Below are 21,516 nucleotides of genomic sequence, written 5' to 3' on the forward strand. Positions count from 1 at the left end.
AAGCAGAAGGTCCAGACGTTAGATCGTGACTTCAAGCTCAGGGCTGTGCAGCAGGACTATGATCCAAAACACAAAACAAAACAACTAATTTTAAAGTCTGGACTTAAATCCAATTGAGATGTTGTAACTTAAAGCACACCACTCGTGCTTCAGAAGCCTCCAATTTGGCAAAGACAGTTAAAACAATCCTGCAAAGTGTGATCAATCTGCTCTCAGATATGATTAAATTAGGTCGGCTGGTCCTTACTTTTGATGCAACTGGTCAAAAATGTGCTTCTTTACATTCAGTAATATAATTTCTCCTCACTGTCTGAAATGAAAACCATAATGACTTCCAAGGTGATCAAACTTTAATAAGAACTTTAATGAGACTTTGAACTAAATACCTCAACTCAGGCTTTTTAATCAGGCCGTCTGATCATCTCTCCACGCATACCACCCATCACAATTTATATGCTGAAGACCTGGAGCTTTGTCTTTTAATAAAAAATGATTGGAGAATTTATGGATTTCTTGTCTGTTTTACACCTAAAGATATTGACTATGAGTTTTATTTTAAAAAGTGAGAGCAGAAGAAGCAAGAATTTAACAAAAAAAAAAAAATCTATTGAGCTACACAATCTTCCTTTTAGTGGGGAAAAATAATAAAGGAAACACTTAATTAATTATACACTCTTTTGCCTGCTAGCTGCTGTTTGTTATTCGTTCAATAATTTTGCATTTCTTCAAAACTCTTGCTTGTTTGTTCTGCACGAAAACCTCCACATCTTTTATTTCTTTTTACTCTTTAGTAAAAAGAAACACTTAAAACTTAAATATCCAGTCAAATAAAACAATATTTAGACACATGTCAGCAGGATTTTTTATTCTTTTTTTGGTTCAGACGAGTGATGCCAATAATTAGAACTCAAACCTCAATAAAGGTATCTGTTGGGCTTTATTTATTTGTTTTAATTGACATATAAAAATAGCAAAAGCTTTGTTTGCACTGAATCCTTTGCACGCCACACTTTTATTTAATGGAAAAATGATTGCATTCTGTGGCGATAAATTCCATAACAGATGCATTAAAGTTTACGACTGTGAAGGAGAAAACCTCAGTGGGTTTGGGGGAACTACATTAGGAATCGAAAACATAAGAAAACAAAACAACATCTTTCCGGAGGGGTCCTCCACAGCCACCAAATCACATTCCCCCGGGCTCTGAAAAGGAAAAAGATGAATGAGTGACAACAGAGGGGGAAAAAAGCCCCCATCTCTCCAGACTCGGACTGCCTGAGAAACTCCGAGCCAAGCCCGTGTCACGTGACTCAGCCACCGGCAGCGAGGAGCGAGAGCGCAGCCGGAGCGCCGCAGATCCTCGGTGCTCACACGCCTGCTAACACCAGCAGCCCTTCACCGCCCAGTTTCTTTTTAAGTCAACCCTTTTACTCCCTCCCGGTGAGTACATTTTCCGCTGACCTTTTTATTAAGCACATTTTTACCTCGTTTTTGTCCTCCTCCTCCTTCCTTGCCTCGGTGTTTCGCCAACACTGGGGTTAAGACAGAGAGAGAGAGAGAAAACAATGTTTTCTGGCTCCCTGCATGCAGTCATTGAGATCTTGGATGCTGAGTGTTGCTGCTCTGGCAACATCCGATGAGAAATATAAGCCCTACGTGCTCGCACACGCTCTTGATATTTTTGCCCCTCTTCTCTGTTCTCCCTCTTCTTCTTCTTCTTCTTTTTTTTAATGCAGCTTCCTAAAACGTGTTGATATAATTCCAACATTTTGCTTATTTTCTGCCTTTTGCCCCTCACTCACTTTTCTCATCATGGCTTGTTTTGGTGCGATTTTATCTGATTTTGAAGTGTTTCTCTGCTGTTGGAGGCTGTACCTGAGCCAGGTCGCAAAAATGACTCTTTTGATTTTTACGTTTAAGGATTTTGCTTTTCTAATAGGTGAGAATTTTAACTTTTGCCAGAGTTTGTTTTGGTGTTTTCATTGTGCTTCTGTTTGCTTTTTGACTGAGCTGGATTTGCACTCAACTGACAAGAGGTTTCAGATCTTCTCATTGAGGAAAAACACAGCTGATGGATTACATTATTTATCCTTCAATAGTTAGAAACATTTTGATCTTTATTCCTTGTTGGTCTTTTTAAGTGTTTTTAGTGTTTGTTTTTATATAAAACTTCAAACCTCACAAAATGTACACCAATAAATACATGTAAACATGTAGCTAAACAACACGATGACATGCAGTTAAACATGTGATGGATTTCATTTATCACCTTTTATTTTCCACATCATCTAAATTTATGGTAATTGCCAAGCGACAAGGGCTGAACATTAAACCTTTTTGCTGTTCTTTTTGCTGTTCTTCTCTTCATCAGTTCCCAAAAACAGGACAAGCTGATATTAGTTGTTTAATTAGTCAAATTTCCTGCCTAGCCTGCAGTCTGCTGCTTAGCAAACAATATTACCTTAATTGAGGTTATCAGTGGAGTTTTGCTTTATGCGTTTTTTGGGGGTCAGGAATGTTTCCAAACAATCAAATGTGTTTTTTCTGTTAGTTTGAGAAAAAATATATGATGGTAGAAGAGATTTCATAAACCACAACATGCTTCTAGAAGATCTGCAGCATCTTCTTGCTCCACACTGAAGAATCTCAAGAAGTATGTGATCCCCCTTCCCTCTGCCTACCTAAACCTACAACAATAGTTTAAAAAAACGTGACATTAAAAGTCAAAAAACCTTGTAACAATTTTCACGCATTTTTCTAGTTATCTAATAATTTATAAATAATTAGTGAAAAATCTTAATTTAGCTTCAGGCAGAATAAGTGAACGCACATGGTTACAAATTGCATTTATTTTTATTTCCAGTTGATGCAGTATGTGTGGTAGGTAGCTGGGTAAAACTCTCTAAACATGACGGGACAAAATGGCACAGATGAGGTTTGTTTACAGGTAGGAAATGTTGATAGGAAGGGATAAAATGATAAATATTGGGTAAACTGACATGAAGTTTGATGATCAACATGCCTGAAAGCATATTCCAAATATGCCGTTAACTTGGCTTAGCCTCATGAGGAAGTTAGCAAATCAATATTTAGAAAATGTACTATGCATTTTTTAAAAAGTGCAGTGTTATCAAAATCTTAGTTATTTTTTGTCAGGAAGTGGAACCTTGCATTTCTTAATCCTCTCTTTATTTCAGCGTTTCTACTTACAATATAACAATAATTATAGCACATCCTTAAGAAATAGCTTGATCAAATACTCGACTTTAGTCATGGGCCAATAAATGGCATTAAGATATTCTGAAGTTTTAGAAAGTAATGGTCTCAAACTTGCTAAAGCTGTTCTTTAATACTGTATCTGCAGGACAAGCAGCCATGTTTTAAATATTATGAGACATTTTCCTGTGTACAGCTTATCAACTTGTGGCCTATTTTATTAACCAAATCCCCCTTATATGGAAGAGATGCAGAGAGAGCAGCTGGAAAGATTTTAATCAAGTCTTACATATTTAAGAACAAAGTTTTACGTTTCTGAAACAGGAGAGTGTAATTTATACTATAAACATCAGTATGAGGTGATTACTTGTAAATGATTTGATACCAAGAAAAGAAAAACTCATGATCAAGACATTCTTAGTAAAAATCCTTTTGTAAGGTTGTTCCATTCTCTATTAACTAAAGTAAGATAATAGTGCCCCTCCCCTGCCTGTTACTGCACATTGCCTGCAGCTGTCTAAGGGAAGGTTATTATAATCTTTTCAGAAATACCTATAGAACAATTTCAGTGGTTTGGAAATACACCACGTTGTGACACAGAGAATCAAGGTGAAGGAACAACATTTTATTGTTCAACAAGGTCTTAAAATCTGTATTTAAAGTTTAAACAGCTGTTATACAGCTCAGTTCCTATGGATTAAATACCCTTTAATGTGATGGCAAATAAAGTGCAGGGGGGACCTTTAAGTTTTCTCTGGATTTTTGGAGTGCCCCTCCTCCACTTGTTGTTACATGGTGCCGTCTAGCTAGCTGACAAAGGCTAATTTACTTTTCCCTCACTTAAGTGAAAGACAGATTTTGCTCTTTCAAACATTTCCATTGAAAAATACAAAAACACAAACAGCCATGGTAAAAGATTATCCAGGTATGAGGAAGATTCAGAAGACGTATTGAAAACCAGAACACTTCACGTTTAAGGCTTCACCTCAATGCAAAACATGTTGCTTTAAGTACAGACAGTGGATTTAGCTTTAAGTGTAAAGGTACTGATGCAGATTCAAGGCCAAAATAAGCTCAAGAATGTTTGGCTGTCAATCAAATTTTATTTGATGTGAAAAATTTATTGATACAGTCAGAGATTGCTTCTTGATTAGCTAATTAATCAACCCAACACAAATTTCTTACCCACGTTCATCCTACTATGGAAATGTCTGACTGGCTCCTGTCTTTTAAGTAAAGTACTTAAAGTGTCTGCACCCACCAGCTGATACGGCAACAGGGGAGGGGGATCTTCAAGGCAAATTCTGCAGCAATTCATTATGCAAATTTTGCTGACGGATTTGATTAATAGCTTGACCTCCACTTGCTGCCTGAACTCACCCATAAAACCTGCAGGCGACAACTCCTCGTCCGACCCAAAATAAAACACACGCACACAAAATGTCCTAGAATTTGTGGACAGAAAGTCCTTGAAGTGACCACTGGGATCGCTTCTTTAAAATCCTTGACAGAAGTTTTGTTCCTGAAAGCAGCTGGAGACGAGGACCTTTTCAATCACGCTCCAGAGATACCCGAGCAGGGGACAATCGACAGCTTCTCCCGCCTTCAGACTTTGCAGGTCAGGGGAAACAGGTGGGGGAAGCCGAGCATGAAATATGCTGCTACGCAAACAATACTTATCTCTCGCCGGGGATGAAGTGGGAGGCTGGCTCTGGAATGCACATGCACTGAATCCCTATATGAGCTCGGAACGGCGGGAAGAAGTGTATCCAGCCGCCGGTGGACCGAGTCAGTAATCTGTCACTGTCCAGTTCAGGCACGTCCTGCTCCACCCGCAGGTTGATTGCTGACCCTTAGCAGGTGCAAATACAGACGAAAATCATTTTTGAGCAGCCCCAGAGAGGTCAAGGAACGGATTAGAGGAGCAGCTTCCTCTTGTCTCTTTTATGTCCCTGCCTGGGAGAGATAAGCAAAGAGAAAACAGATGAAGGACTCAGACAAGAGAAAAGAGAGATGATGCCGGTGTAGGTGTTTCACACATGTATGAGATCTAATACACAATGAGCCAACACCCTCTGCTTCTTATTGCATCCTCTGCCGCTGAATGCCTATTTTCACACATTTCAGGACATGGCCTGTGTGTTTAGCTATTGGGAGACAGCAGTTTAACCCAGTGCATGTGCCTATGCATGCATCTGATACTTAGGTTTTGTTCTGAGACGTGCCATTTACCTTGCGGCGTCGGTATCTCAGCTCGGCGGCCAGTCGCTTTATATTCCCCCGCTCAAAGAGATGGAGGCTGATTTCAGCACCAGGGACAGCTGCCAGCACTTCATTACTCTGGCAGCTGGAGCTAGCTGATTCCTGCCTGAAAGTCTGGAGTGGTTATAGTCACTAACCCCGCGCCCTCACCGCCGCACATGTCTCTCTCCGATCTATTCCACCTCCCATTCACAAAAGCCGGGGATGAGGTCTCACCCCAGATAAGAAGCAGAATGACAATACTCCTCCAGAACGAGTTCAAACAGGGTTTACAAATGCTGGAGTTTATTTTCTTTTTAAGACTCAAAATCCTAAATCTGACAGGAAGCGTGGAGAAGCGACCCCCACGTGCGACCAATTAGTGGAGCTTTTTCCAAGTAAGCATTTAAGATTGAGCACCTTAATAAAAGTTTTAAGTTTGTGAAATACTGGGAAACGTGGGGAAACAGAGTGCTGATGAATTTAAATATTTAATTGTTTTAAAACTACTGCGGTGGAGCAGAAGTGAAATGGATTTCGATGTTTTCAGACAACACATTACTTTTTAATTTTTTATATAATTTCAGATTGGCCTGAAGTTTCTAAAGAAAAGTTTAATGGAGAGCTATTCTGGAGTCACTTTCATGCAAAAGTTTAACATAAATCTTTTTTTTCATTCAGTTTCTCGACCTGTCGGCTATCAGAAGCACAAATGCCAAAATCTATAACAAAATCTATAACAAACACGCAGAAGACAGTGATCTGGTCACATGAGACCGAAATTTAACGTTTCTGCTGTATGACGTCAGAGTTGCAATGAAACATACTCACTTGTTTGAATGGACCAAGGCGTACATTTTAGTTGAGAGTTGGAAATTTCTGATCACAAATACTCTCCGTCCAAAATAACTTTACAAAAAGGATCAGGTGAGAATTTCACACCAGAAATGTGGAAAGCTAATAGAGTCACTCCACAAAACACTTGCAACACAATGTAATGCTGCAGAAATATTGACTCATAGGGTTGAGTTCAAATGTACCCCACACTTTTTAGATCTCCATTTGTAAAATATGTTGATAACTTTGTATTGTTTTCATCTCGTTTCAGGATTCCTCAATATTTAGTATTGGAATAATATACAGCACTTAAATATGTCTGTAGAGTAGTGAAAAAGGTTTGATTATTTCAGTTGGTTGTTTTATGACATTAAAAAAACAAAGAAAGATGCATTTTTAACCAAGACCTCAAAGTTTAGGTTGGAAAAATAAACAGACAAGTCATAATAAAGGGCGAAAGTTGTAAATTTCTCCCCTACTTTCCGTCACCAAAATGTCTCCTCTCCTTATAAAAACCTTAGTTGTAACTCATTACACCCTCTGTATCGCAAGTCTCCCACACTGAACATGTAATATGAAATATATTCCCCTAAGTGGGGCTGCACAATTACAGAAAATGGTAAATATTGAGAGGATTATATGAGTTACAATACCGGTACATGCAATTTTCTTCTTTCCTCTCTTTCTCATCACTCTGATGAACTTGTGTCACTTGAACGTCTCTTGGCGTGAGACTCTGTCCAACTGGCCAAATATTACATTAAAATGTTACATTAAAATGTGGCATTCATAACACTTGGAATGTACAATTATTACACTCCATCCTTTGCAATATGGATATTACTCACACTAATATTACATTTACGACATATTCACAAAAGTGCAGCCCTGCTCTTAAACTTTTATTGGACTTCGTTAGCTTGGTCACAGAGTTTATCTGGAACATGGATAAGTTGAGTTTGATGTCATTCACAGAGTCAGGCTCTGACTTAAGGTAAAAGGAAAAGAGTATAATAAGCCACCAGAACTTTCTCTTGGTTCACTGTCATCCGCTTTAATTTTTCACAGGAAGTCCTTGAGATTTTCCCCTCTACACCTTCCTTTGAAGAAGTTTTTGATTAGGGAAAGATCAGCATGTCCTAAAGAACTCATCTTTTTAACTATTAATGCCTAAAAGATAATCAGACTTTTTTAGTTCACATCCTACAAATAATTAACACCAGAATTTTCTGAGAACCACTGGAAGCAGTGGCTGCGACTGAACACAAATATAGCAAACAGATTGTAACACATGATAGTTAACGAGCTGACACCAAAATTTTTTATGATTTTAGGATATGATTTTACACTTCTTTGTGTAGAGAATATAAAATATAAGAGTGAAAACAGCTCTCCTAATTCTTGTGTATGAATTCCTTTTCTAAAAGCAGAGTTTAATAAAAGTTTAAAAATTCTCAGTTTTATTTTTCATCCAGTGATTATGTAGACAAGAGAAAATATAGATATTTACTTACTTATTTTAACCTCATGTGGTGTTAAAATACTGCAAGTAAATGTTTTTAAATTACTTATTTTATTAACAGCATTTCCCCCAGTGTATTATAAGCCTGGCGGGCCACCAGGCTTTACTTGTGCCCCCACCAGGCTAAGCATTGCTTCTTTATTTAAGTCATTGTAAAATCTTTGCATATTTTAAGTCTTTGTAGTTGGTGTTCAGGTACTAATCTTCCAATCTTTCAATAACACATAAATATCAAGTGATATTTAAACATTTCTTGTCAACTTTAAACATTTTTTAACTCAAAAACACGATGGTCTGCTGGATGAATGACTGCCCAGCGCTCGAGCACCAGGCTTAGTTTTCTGAGGGAAACCTTGTATTAATATGGTCCTGAATTGTATCATTACATTTCTGTTACTGTGAACATAGCAATTTAAATATGAAATAATTTTTTTTTTTTTTTTCTGTGAATTAGACGTTTGCTGCTGTACTGTTTAAAGCAGAAAACACTAAATAATTAATGTGATTTGCAGATGATTTTTGGGTAAAATGCAAACACTTTGTGCTCAGTATATTCTCTGGTTGGGCCACAGAGCCACATTTACTTGATGGGTCACATCTGTTTTCGACCTCTGATCAGTAAAAGTGTCCTGCTGGTGGAGAAGTTCATCTTAATAACAAAAAGACATCAGGAAAAACTGATTTGATCACCAGGTTACAATACCACTGCGCAGGACAGTTTTCATTACTCATCCAAACTGCGAGTTTACATGCTTTTATGTTCTGTTAAAAATTAATGGCCCACTCCTACTGTGAAGGTAATTAGCCTAATAAATAGAGTTGTTCCAATTTTGGCACCCCTGTGGGTTAGGTCATAAGTGCCCCTTTGCAACCTCTTGGTGGGTAAGTGGTAAAAAAAAAAAAGAATAAAAAAATCAATGATTAACAGAAAACAGCAAAAACTAAAAGCCCTCAGCAATCACAGGTCAGAAGTTTTAAGTCATCACAGTTTTCTTGTACGTCTCTTTGTGAAGCCAAACTTTGAAAAACAAAACACTTTTCTTGTTATAGTCTTAAAGTCTTAAATGCAAGGAAGACAAACTGTTGTTCACTGAAGAAAAGATTTTGCTGCTTTTGTGTAATGACATTTTTCAGCCAACTGGGCCTCCTGCAGGACGTGGAGAAGGTCATCTTCTGTTGCACTAGGGAATAAAAACAAACTGTTATGGCCATTTATGCTGGCATTACTTTCAAATAGGAAGGAGCTGAACTACTGCACTCAATTACTCTGAAGATATGACCACTTTAAGTAAAAATGGCAAGAAAATCCAACAAAATGGGATAACTTAAAGCAATTGTTTTTATTAAAAACTATCTGTCTGCTGCTAAAATAATAAAAAATGTCTACTTTATCTAAACCATGTTTACATTCTAGACTGGAAACTGCAGAATTGAAAAGCAGTGTTTAAGTTATTGATGGCCATCTGTTAATTGAAATCATCTTTACCTCAGTAGGCGTTATGGGTGATGCTTTGTCTCATGCCACGGCTGTCTGTGCTTTTTGCAGAGAGAAATATTTACATTGAGTCAGTGGGAACCTTTATATAAGCAAGGAGAAAAGTGTTGTCTCCTCCTTTTAGCCAGCTGACCAGCAGTGAACACCAACAGGCAGGAGAGGAAAAACTCCATTCACTGCAGCTCTTTCTCTGATATCTCATTAAATTGTAAGAACACTATGCCGGAAAAATCGTTTTAAAACCTCTGTTTACCTTGATACAGGCAGCCATATCAAGAAAATACTAATTTAAATTTAGGACTTCCTACTGAATATGTAAACTAGAATTTTGTTTCAGGCATGTGCAGTTTCATTTCTCCTGAAGATGTTTTGCTGCTGATTTGATTATAGTTTCTTTTAGCATTTTTTTTTTTTTTTACAAATCTTTTATTTATTGCGCTTTTTGTTTTTATCTATACCAAATTTATTTCTACTACTTTATTTGCCTATTTGCTTCTTTTATGTTTGTTTGTTTTTATTTTCATGCACCTTTGGTTTCTTACAGAAACATTGTTTTATGCTGCAAAAAATTAAGCTCTCTTGCTCTACACTTCAATCTGTTAAATCTAAAAAAACATTTGTTCATTAAAATAACTACAGAAGACGCTACTGCTGTGATTTATTCTCACTCTTAAAATTGTCCCTTTGATTCTAAGAGTATTATTGTGAAAGAATATTTTTACCTTGTTTTCCAATTCTTTTGACAAGTGTGCATGGCTGTAGGTTGGTCATGCACGCTTGACCCAGAAGGTCATAGGTTCAAATCCCAGCCTGGTATGTTTCTGCACAGAGATTGCTTGGTCTCCCTGTGCATGTGTGGGTTTTCTCCAGGAACTCTGACTTCTTCCCGCGGTCCAAAAATGTGTTAGGTTAATTGGTCTCTAAAATGTCACTAGTGACTATGGTGTACCGAAACTCAGTGGCAAGAAAGATATGCACCAGCTGCACCAGCTTCTAGTTAAACAGTGACCCTAAACATACAGCCACCACTACAGTTGAGTGGTTTCACTTAAAAACGGCCCAGTTAAAGCCCAGAATTTAACTTAAAAATGTATGTTCAGACACTTTCCATCTCATCTGACTGAGCTTGAGCTTCTCTTAGTACTTAAAACTCTAAAAAACAAATTATGTAGCAAATGTTACCTCAAAATCCTTTTCTTTTCCTTTTCATTCAGCATTTTGTCCTTTACTCTAGCTCACAAAACTCCAGCAAAAACAAACACAACAAGCTCTATAATTAGATCATTTATTGCTTGATAATTAAGTTTGAATGCCCTATTTGAGTTGTTTATGAAAGGAGAAAGTCAGTGTATCATCTGGAGCAAAAACTGTCTGCCATTCTTTAAGTTTTTGTTCGTCTTTATTGGCTTCATCTCAGAAGGCATTAAAATCAGCATTATTTAGCGCTCCGTATTGCTGCTTTTAGTCTTCCTGCTATGGTTGATCCTCAGAAATCTGTTTGTTTTATAGAATAAACTGAAAACAGTGGCAGCTGTAATATTTAACAGCAGACTGGGGCCCATTTTCCCATTTAAATTGCAAATTGTTCTTCGAATTAAATTATAATCAGCTCTTTGTCATGTTGTTTTTCTTACTCACACTGTGGAGGCTACATTTTTACACACAAACATTTCGCCCTCGTGCATATTTTATATTCATTTGATATGTTTTTCACAGATTGCCCAGATTTTTCTCCACAGACTTACCGGGTTTGACCTCTGACCTTTCAGCTCCCACTGCTTATCATTACCGAGACTTCTGCCTGGTTTCATACAGAAAACATGTTTTATTATCAGCTAATTAATCACAGCTCCAGTGACCCAGTTACTTTAACATGGCGAGGCAAAGGCTATATTTGGCAGGTACACAAAAAGGGAAATTAGGGAATTGAAGAAATGTGTCCATGCCAAGGGATCTGGGAAAGCACATGTTCATACACCCTTGAGCAAAGCGGAGAGTCTCTTTTATAGAAAGACGTGGAGATGTGGGAGCAATCATTTATTTTAAGTGAATTCCTCAGAGGAAGAGGAGTAATTTCTTCATTAGAAAAAAGAAATATAACTTTGAGCATTCTCAGAGGTCAACACTGTGGTGCATTCAAGAGTTTTTTGGAGTCAAACTTCTGGAAACCCAATATTGCTTTAAAAACAACGCAACGATCCTCCTGGTATCAAAAAGTGAGCTAATGCTGCGAAAAGATTGCAAACTGACCTCAGTATGCAGTCAAATACTCCGATATCAAAGATAACCGCCCTTTCTATTATTGTGCAATGCGAGATAAAACATCTTGCAGAGATATGACTTCATCCCGCTGCGTCCCGTGCAGGTCACGCAGTGTTTTATCTCCCTGCCGTCGTCGTCGCTGGCCAGGGCTATAGGTCGCCCCAATCCGATTATGGTGCAGCTATAGTTTTAGGCGACTGATCGTCTGCCCTCAGTCTTCATGCTTCAGAGAGCCTCCATATATATTTTTTTTCCCCTCGCAAGCAGGAAGAGAGAAGGAGAGGATGTAGGAGGGAGGGGAGATAAAGCTGATGGAAATTGGAGTGTATTTTCCCTACAGAAGCTTTGTGTGCCCCTGCACAAGCGAGGCCTCTAAGTTCAGAAAAGTCCCTTCATTAAATGTATGAGAAATATGTAAATGATTACAGGACCGTGGAATGGCAATATAAAAGGACAGAGTGACAGTAATAATTCATAAGGCAGCACACTACCTACCGCGTCATGTAAGCCTGCATATTCAATCTTTGATATTCTGCTCTGAAGCTCAGTTGTAGGCTCCTTGAAAGATGACTGGCAATACAAATGTCTTCATTTTGTCCCCAGAGGTTGCTCTTTCCCTCAGTCTTTATGTAGTTGCAGATTTTCCTGGGGTTGTGTAATTAATCAAATTGGTGTTTCATTTTAGAATTGCCTTCAAACTGTAACAAAAACATTGTAGCTGATTTTGCTGCATTCTGCTTTACCTTTGACTTTTGTAATGTAGAAAACAATTGCAGAAGCGCAGTGCAGATATCTTTTTAACAAGTGGATGTAGATCTACAGAATGAATGGAATTTAAATTGCTGTGGCCATATCGTTGTGTACAATGAAGCTATCATAATGAAGAAAGGGTTAGAAAAGGGTCAGGAAGATTTAGCTGAATTATCAACACATTTTAACGCAACAGCACCGCAATTACACGCCTCCTATCGGACTGCAAATAACAATTATTTTAGTAATCTATCATTCTATTGATTTCTATGACAATTAATCGGACTAAGGAAGTCGACACATTTTGCAGATTTTTCATTTGAGACTTTTTTTGCACGTTTTAAAAGAGGCAACAGTGTGACTGGGTATTAGTGTCGCTCACATTGATGGTTGGACCGTATTGGTCGCTGCAGTTTCCTGTCTGTGTAACATGACTTCTTTTTGCTACTGGACACCCTTAGGTGAAGAAAAATGGGTGAAAATGTAGAAAAAATGTGTAAAAATACAAACAGAACAAATTTAATTCAAAACGTATCTTCATTATGCAATCTTTCCAAACCCAGGGAGGAATTTAAAAGAAACTATCACGATTTTGAGGAGTCCAAGTTTCCCCATCTCGTTCCCCTCTTATTATTTTGTAGGTAATGGAAGGTAACAGTCTTAACTGTCGCATTTCCTTGTTTAGATCGAGAGCAAAATGATTCCTGATACCCAGTAAACAGCTGCTTCAACACTGCTGCTACACTCTGGCTTCTCATTATATCTGTACAATTGGCTTTTCTGTGTGTTCTCCACGCTGATAAGCAGTTGTTACTGCTCATGTCCTGCAAGAGAGATTAGATTCCAGCGGGCTCCCCTGGGCTGGAAGCAAAATTGCCCTGCACAGACCACTATTCATTAAGTCCTTAATTGCTAATTGAGGTCTTTGAATGATTCAGCACTAGCTGCTACTGTTGGGGTATTAGCTGAGTAATTTATGGCAGTGAGAAGGCTGGAGAAAAAAAAAGAGCAAGGGTAACAGAGCGCTATTAAAAAAGGTGGCTGCACGGCGCTGTTATTACACATATCTCCGAATCTGTACATTGCTCTTTTTATAGCCAATTCTCTCCATCTGTCTGAGCTCAATTCATCATGCTTTATAATTATATTTAATTAAGAGCTGGTTCAATTAGACTGTACACTCCACTTTCTATATTAATCTTTTTTGATTAAGCACATTATGTGGTGATTGTGGCAGTTCTTCATTTTCAATAATAATATTTCTTTTTCTGTTTTGAGTGGCAGCTAGAAAATCAAAGCAGTCATCTCAGCTGAAATCATTATTTCTGCACCAAATTCTCCCAGTAATAAAAGCTGGAGGTGATTTTTTTAGACCTATTTTCAGCTATAATTTTAAGTCCTCACACCTCCTGCTGGGTGTATTCTCCTGAAGGAGCAGAAAAATTGGAGAAAAAAAAAATCTCTACCTGGATTCAGCCGTGTTTTATAAATGTAGTTAAGCTTGTATATTCTCTCCTGCTTCAAAAGGAACAACTAAATGTGCTTATTATAAATAATACTTTTACATCTGTGAGGTATGAAGCGAAAGCTGAAAGGAGCACTTTAGGTACACAAGCAGTGTATTCTACCAGGGATTGGAATTAACCAATAATCCAGTGATCGGTTCTGATCAGTAATCTTATAGGTCAAACACTGAGTATCTCATTTATTTATTTCCAGCCTATTTGTTAAATGAATCGAAACTACGTGATTTCCGGTCTATGAGGGCATCAACCAACAGCATGTTTTTAAATCTATTTGTTTTTCCATTTAAAAAAAAAATACAAATGATGTTAAAAGTTGGCAAAAAAAAGGTCTGCATTAACAGTTGTCCAGGATCGCCTGTAGAAAGGCATCTCCATAGGTTAAAGTTCACATCTTTGCTGTTTGTGCTTTTCCCCCCCGAATCAACCAGAAAAAGGTTCATCTACATAACCTGTGATGATTCTGCACAAAGGACTTTTACTCTTGTGCAATTTTTAACAAATTTGAAACTGAGCACTTAAGACACTAGATTATGTTTTTTTTATATATATTTTATCTGTAGGTCAGGTGACTTAGTGTTTGTAAGCTGTTGAAGTAATGTCTGTTTCCTTCAGTTTGTGATGTTAACAGTATAACCTTCTGCCATTGTTACCCTCTGGGCTGGGGACATAAAAGCTTAAAACTCACTAATTGAGTCAGAGTGCCAGCCAATTTTTCATTGAGCCACAATAAACTGATTAAATTCAGAAGGAACATCAGAAGTCGGTACTGGCCAGAAAAAGACGGACACAAATTCATTTTGTTTAAATTGATCCAGGAAATATACATTTTTCACTTTTGCTTATATTTATATAAACATGTAAGAAATATAAAACCTTTTTATTAGGCATCGGAGATAAAATCACTTAAAATAAGGAGCATTCATGTAAGACTCATGTTATCAGAACCTAATGATGAAGCAGTGCTGCTAACCCATGTTTCAGAGTTTCTTGTGTGTGCTGCACTTAGCCAGATCGGAACATAGAGTTAGAAACAAAGTAAACTATAACTGCTGAGAACACTGCTGCCCACTTTTTAACCGCCATCATCCAAGTTTGAGTGAAAGCAGCATGATGGGAAGAAGAAGCTGAGTGCAGATAAAGATGGTGGGACTGGATCATTTTGCTGGCAATGTGAAGTGTAATGTGGAACTGTACTGCAAATCTGAAGGTCATACAGTGATGAAGCGAAGAGGCCAAATGCAGAGAGGAGGCAGGCAGGCAGAATAAACTGTTTATTGAAAGAGAAAAACTAAAACCATGCAGAAAACTACAATCCAGGGAAAATCTGGAACAAGAAATCACAGGAGGCGCACGATATTGTGCCAATACACAATGCTGCCGTTTAAAAGCCGTCACGTGACACCTGCATGTTTTTGTGTTTCTCTTCCATAACAGGCAAAATAAGCCTCAAATATAAGAAATAAGTAAAACTTGTAACATTTAATTTGTGTATTCAGCTTTGCAGTAAGCAAAGTTTTAATTTACGGTTTGTAAAAAAGTTCAAGCAGAAAGTTTATTTGCAATCAGCAACATTTAATTTGTTTCTTTTGAGCTTTATTGCTGGGTTTTATTTCAGTTTTATATCTGTATATTGGTCTGTTGCTAATTTTTTATTTATTTATTTTTTCATCTCATATTTTTTCATCTCATGATGGATGATGATAGAGTTGTGATGATTGGGAGCTCGGAGTCATAAACAAACCATGAAGTCGCCTGTCTTTCAATCTTCTCTGATGATAAATGTGAGGCCATAAGCAGGAAAGCTAAAAGCCTTGACAGTGATCCCAGATGCAGCAATAAATCAACAACTGAAAAAAAAATCAAGGTGTTACAATAGTATAGTCAAAGTCCAGATTTCAAATCGATTAAAATGCTGTGGGGAGATCTTTAAGAGAGCGGTGTCTCTGTTCACTGAAGGAACGGGGTTGAAGGCGATAAAACGATAGCAAATATATCGCAAAACAACTTGTCTGTTTTTCCACCTAAACCAGCGACATCCGCCAGCGTGTGCAGAATGTAAAACTTCACAATCCTAGATGGGAACAAGCGCTAACCTCCGCACTTCCATAAAACAAAAGTAATAAATAAACATGCTTATAAAGCGTAACGTCTCACCCAGCACGGATTGACAACAGAGCAGAGACTTTGTCTAGCTTATTTTATTTATTTTTTGTCTTTGAAAACTGCTGAAGTTTGCACTGAGGGTGTAAAAAGTTCATATATTTCTTTTCTTGACATCATTGACGTCTATTTCTTTGTTTTAACTTTTCGCCCTTGAATGCTTCTAAAATTTGCACCAAGGTATTTTGTTTTTTTGTTTTCTCTTCATTGCTCATTCTTCAAAAAGCAGTACTTAAAATTAACTATAAAAGGAGAGATTTTGAACATTTATATTTGAATGCATGTTTTTTTTTTACATCAGTGAAAGAATATGTTCATTTTGGTTTCATTCTCCTGTGTTGCTTGACATTTTTGTCATTTTTTATTTATCCAGAGTTGAGTAATGTTAAATGACATCTTGAACTGTTAAAAATAAATATTTAAAACAAAAAACATCCTTCTGATGTCTTCGAGTCTCTTTTAAAAATACCAGGAAACAAAATAGTGACTTGCTTTATATTGTGAAATCAATCTTTTTATTGTGACAGGATTTTTTTCCATATTGCCCAGTTTTAGCCTGTCAACAATATGAAAAAATTGGGAAATCACACAGAAGTGGCTCAAAGGATGAACTTAATTTTTCCCACGACCGCACATTTACATAACTTGAAGCATAATCATGCTTAATTCAAGACGTATAGCTTGTAGACTGTCAATCAAAAGAGTCAGGCAAAAGAAGAAATGTTTGCAGGACTTCTCCAAAGTTGAGACATAGTCAAGGAAGTTCAGCTGAAGTTAAGGGGACAAGTGCGAAAAGACAAATATGAAACAATGACTTTCTCTCTAATGTGCATTAGAAGTCTGTTGCTGTTTTCTCCAGAAAAAAAAAAAATGCTGCACTGCAACACTTCAGTGGCGGAGGGTGAGTGTGGCCTGAATGCTTCCTTCTCAAGCATTTGTCAGCGCGTAGGAGCCGCTCTCATCTTCCCGTTTTTTTCCTCAGACAGCAGCACGAGTCAGTCAGGATTGATCAGGGAGAGAGGAAACACTAAAATGATTACTTGCACCAGTTCTTTGCCTTTTTATCTCCCAAGGATTCCCGCTCTGAAGCCTCTGACAGTCGGTGTGAGAGAACCAAAGAGGATTCGTGAAATACCTAAACTTGGAACCTTTGCGGCGCGTGGAGGATGCTGTAGAAGTATCAGAGAGAGAGAAAACATCACTGTCAAGAGCTCTCACTTGGTTGTAAGAAAGACTTTTATGAGGCAAAACAGAGCGCGTGCAGCAGACAACATGCCAGGGAAGAGCTAGGATGCACTCCCAGCTCCACTGATGCATAAAGATGTTATTTAGCATTCATTTCTCGAGAATTAAGCGTGCCAAGATGAATCCGGCTCCATCTCCACGAACGCTGCTGTCTTTCCTATCAGGCTGCTTTGAATTCTGGGTTTTCTGGCCTGGGACGTTTCTGCCAAGCCGTGGCTGGCAGTCAAGAAAGGCTTTGAGGGTCTTAAAGACTCATGAATATTGTAAAAGAATAATCTTTGAAGTTTGCTTGAATCGGCTTGAGAAACAGTTTGTTTTACTTTAATCATTTAGTCATTCATTTAATCATTTAGCAGAGTAATTAATGATAATTAACAAAGTAATCTATATCATTTCTCCGAAAAGAGAGTGAAGATTTATAAACACCTCCTGATTATATTCTGTAGTTATTCTACCACATGCAGCCTGAGGTTATTTAGAGTCTGCTGCTTAAAGGCGTTTGACATTTTTCTCAGACTTTAGGGACTACGAACCATTTGTTGAGCTAATGTTCTGTGTCCACATGTGAGTAGAAATCAGCTTGAAGTTCACAAAAAGTCCCAACAAACATCTTTTGTGTGCTTCTTTATCCAGTAGTCCTCATAGATCTCATCTGCAACACTGGATTTGCTTACTCAGCGCATATAAGAGGAAATGATATCTGACAGTAAAATAAATACACTACCTGTCTCCATTTATAGTCTGTTGCAAAAATATTAATAGCGCTTTTTGTTTTTGACTTTTTGTCACCTGGCAATCTGATACTCTGATACCTCAGTAAACTTGATGGAGATTTTACGTAACAGACAAAGTCACTGCTGTGTCAATATTTTGTAAATTCATCTTTCTCTGCAGTTACAGCTGCAGGTCTTCAGAGGCATGTCTTGAGCGTTAAAAGCCCATTATTGCCCATTTTTCTTTGCAAAATAGCTCAAGCTCAGTCAGAGTGCACGAGAGCCTGTAAACATTAGTTTCTGTTATTATTTGTTTTATAATATATATATTTTTTTTACTTGGTCAAATTAGCAGCATGACTGTTTTTTATTAAGATATATAGCTCTTGAAAAAAAATAAGAGTCTTAAAATGATCAGTTTCTCTGGTTTTACTTTTTATAGGCCTATGTTTGAGTAAAATGAACATTGTTCTTTTATTCTATGAACTGCTGACAGCATGTCTCTGAAATTCCAGGCAAAATTTAGTTTTTATTTGCTGAAAATGAGAAATGGTCAGAATAACAAAAAAGATGCTTTCAGACCTCAAATAATTCAAAGAAATTAAGTTCATATTAATTTAGAAACAACAATATTAATGTTTCAACTGAAGAAGAGTTCAGAAACCAATATTTCGTGGAATAACCAGGAGGTTTTCAATGGAGTTCAGTGCAGTGGGCTCTTCATTTTTTCCAGAGCTCCAGACAACATAAAATGACTATATTTAATTAGGGTATCAAAGTAAAAGTGGTTGAACATGTTGAAAGCCATACTTTGTGCCCCTTCTGCTTTACAGTTATGCTCTGCCTTACTGTAGATCTGCCACATAAAATCCTCATTAAATCCACTGAAGTTTCTTGTTGGTCCATGAAAAAAAAATGTGAGAAAATCCCAGGGGTGTGAATACTTTTGCTCGTTAGCTCAGGACCGTCCTTACTTGTTTTTTTTTTTTTGCTGCAAACCTCTGATCTGCAGTGGAATTGGGTTGTGGCTCAGTGAAGCTCAGTTCTGGCATTACCATATTGTGGAAAAAGTTAAACCACATCTAATCTCTTTCTACTTAACGCCACAGGAGCCGAGCTTCCTTGTTATCTCTTACAGTGGTTTTGATCAGCTGATCTCTGGGTTTTCTGAATGGTGTTCTCTGGATTTTGGCTGTTTTTTTATTCTCCTTTTCAGTCCAATACCTGAACATTTTCAGCAGACACATTGTGAGGACTTTGCCATCGCCTCTCAAAGAAGCCTTATTACATTTAGTAATACATTTTTCTATTCTCTACTTCAAATAGATCTTAAGGCTGAGAGCTGCATGTAGAAATGAGTGCAGGAAAGAGAGGGACACAAAGAGGCTTCTCCCAAACGCACATCAGATGTTCTGAAGCCTTTTGTGTTGAGAATTTTTTTCAGATTGTAAGGATGTGGTGACTCAAGTGTCACGGGAAACCAGTGAAAAAGGTGGAAATGTGCGTCTAACGTTCCAGTTCTTCTCTGTTTGAGGAAACCATGTCAACTGTAGTTATTATTACAGAATTTTTTGTTATAATTTTTACTATAATTTATTATTTGTTCTTTTTTACCTACAGAATTGCCTTTTATGTGACCGCTTCACCTTTGTCCTTTCTCCTCTGACCTCTGACGCCAGCAAGGTCTGCTCACTGGAAATGTGCAAAGAGATACACTGCAAAAGCACAAATTCTTACAAAGTATTTTTGTCCAGTTTCTACTGAAACTCTTAAAATAAGAAAAAACTTTTCAGCAAGATATAAGAGCTTGTTTTAAGTCAACATTTCCTTAATATTGGTAAAGAAAAGTATTGGTTCCACTGGCAGATTATTTAACTTAAGACAATTTTTCCATGTTATATCAGTGACGATCTGTCAGTGGAATTAGTACTTTTAAAAAATCAATACTAAGGTGTCTACTTAAAATTAGCGCCTATATTTTGCTGAAAAACTACTTGTAGTTTTGTCTTATTTCAAGATATTTGTACTAGAAACTAGACTAAAATACGTGGTGGGATTTTGTGTTTTGCAGTAGTTGTTGGTAAAAAAAACAAACATAGATTTGTAGTTTCTGAAATACTAAAATGTCTGAGCCATATTGAGTTTCCTTTGTGGCTCATTTGGACATTCGGTTTGAACTTCAGGAGCTCGTCTTCCCCACGCCTGGTTGCCTGAATGAACTGAGTTTGAGCCGTTTGATTTGCTGATTCTCTATTCATGTCGCACTTGTGTGCCTAATACGTTCATATTTTGAATACATTGGGGTTTTTTGTACACTACTGGTAATATATGTGATTTTCATTGGTTTCTTGATTGTCTATCAGAGGCAGCAAAGTAACCTCAGAGGATGGAATAATCTGCTCTGTTGAAGGTTATTTAATTTCCTATAAATATACAGATGGCTACACTGACTTTCTCTGCTCAATAAAAGACCCTGGTTTGTTCAGGAAAGCTAAAATTATACTTTTTTATGTTGGGGGACTACTTGCTTTTTAAAGTTTATTACCTTTTTGCAGTGTTCAGTGTGCAGTGCTTTTTAGAAACCAAAAACCCAGATTCAGTTAGGATAAGAATATGCTTTACACGTCATTTCTTTCGCTTTTTTCTTTGTCTTCACTTTCATTTCTGATTTTGATTTTCTGACTTTTACATCTTGGAAACATTTTAAGGGGAACTTATTATGCAAAATTTACTTTTTACACATTTTCATTCTTCCATTTTGGTGTCTACTGTTTCTAGAAACAGCCTCGGCACTTAAAGAAACATCCAACCATTTGTTAACAATAACTTAAATATTTTGGTGACTAGAAAACGAGTTGTTTTAAAAACCTTCTGAAAATAACATCAAAAATCAGCAAGTGGAGCTTGAGCATGTTCGGTCAGCTGGTTTTACTGCTGTACAATGGCTGCTGGAAAGTGTTTCGTTGTTGACTTTCCCTTCAGAAACCACTTGCTCTATTCGTGAAGGAGGCTCCACTTCCTCTGCTTCTGGGTCTGAGTCAGGGTTAAAGATGTGTTGCTGAACAGTTACACATCTGTTTGCAGCCATTTTCATGGGCATAAAGTGGGAGTGTTGACATGGATTTGGAGCTTTTTGGTCCAGACCAGAGTCCCTAAAACAACTCTTTCTGAAAGGAACTCCAAATAGGCAGAACTGAGTAAAATAAAATCTCATTATCTGAGAATGATTTTGTGCAAAAAACAAAAAAAGAACATGTTTTGTATAGCCTGTAGAGCTATTGTAACCTGTTCAAAGCATAATAGGTCCTTTTTAAATGTATTGAAAGTGTTTTCACTGTAACAGAAGATGGCAAAAATGCCTAGTGTATTATTTTCTAATGTCATTTCACAAAAAGCCTGTTATATTTATCTTTAATAGCTTGAGACTCTTCTGATTAGGCAAAATTGCTTCATGTTGATCTTTTTCTGAAGCTATGCACACAATCCCAGAGCTAAATGAACAGAAAACGGTGAGCACATGTGTTGGCAGGGGACTAAAGAAGCGTAATA

At 37.3% G+C, this 21,516-nt stretch overlaps 1 protein-coding gene across 4 annotated transcripts in view; it reads left to right on the plus strand.

Moving 5' to 3' along the window:
- Positions 1 to 1,315: 1,315 nt before the first annotated feature.
- The window catches only part of LOC103146091 (RNA-binding Raly-like protein), a 66,026-nt gene continuing 45,825 nt past the window's right edge, over positions 1,316 to 21,516 (plus strand). For 2 of the 4 annotated variants that reach the window (XM_007563834.2, XM_007563833.2), the window contains exon 1: positions 1,316 to 1,440. The gene's annotated coding sequence lies outside the window, so the exon portion shown is untranslated. Of the gene's footprint in view, positions 1,441 to 1,510; positions 1,940 to 21,516 lie in introns of those variants that run through there. The other 2 variants (XM_007563831.2, XM_016677263.1) reach the window with 2 other exon arrangements.

The sequence above is a fragment of the Poecilia formosa genome, unplaced genomic scaffold (genome assembly GCF_000485575.1).
Source record: "Poecilia formosa unplaced genomic scaffold, Poecilia_formosa-5.1.2 Scaffold151, whole genome shotgun sequence".
NCBI classification, from domain to species: Eukaryota; Metazoa; Chordata; class Actinopteri; order Cyprinodontiformes; family Poeciliidae; genus Poecilia; species Poecilia formosa.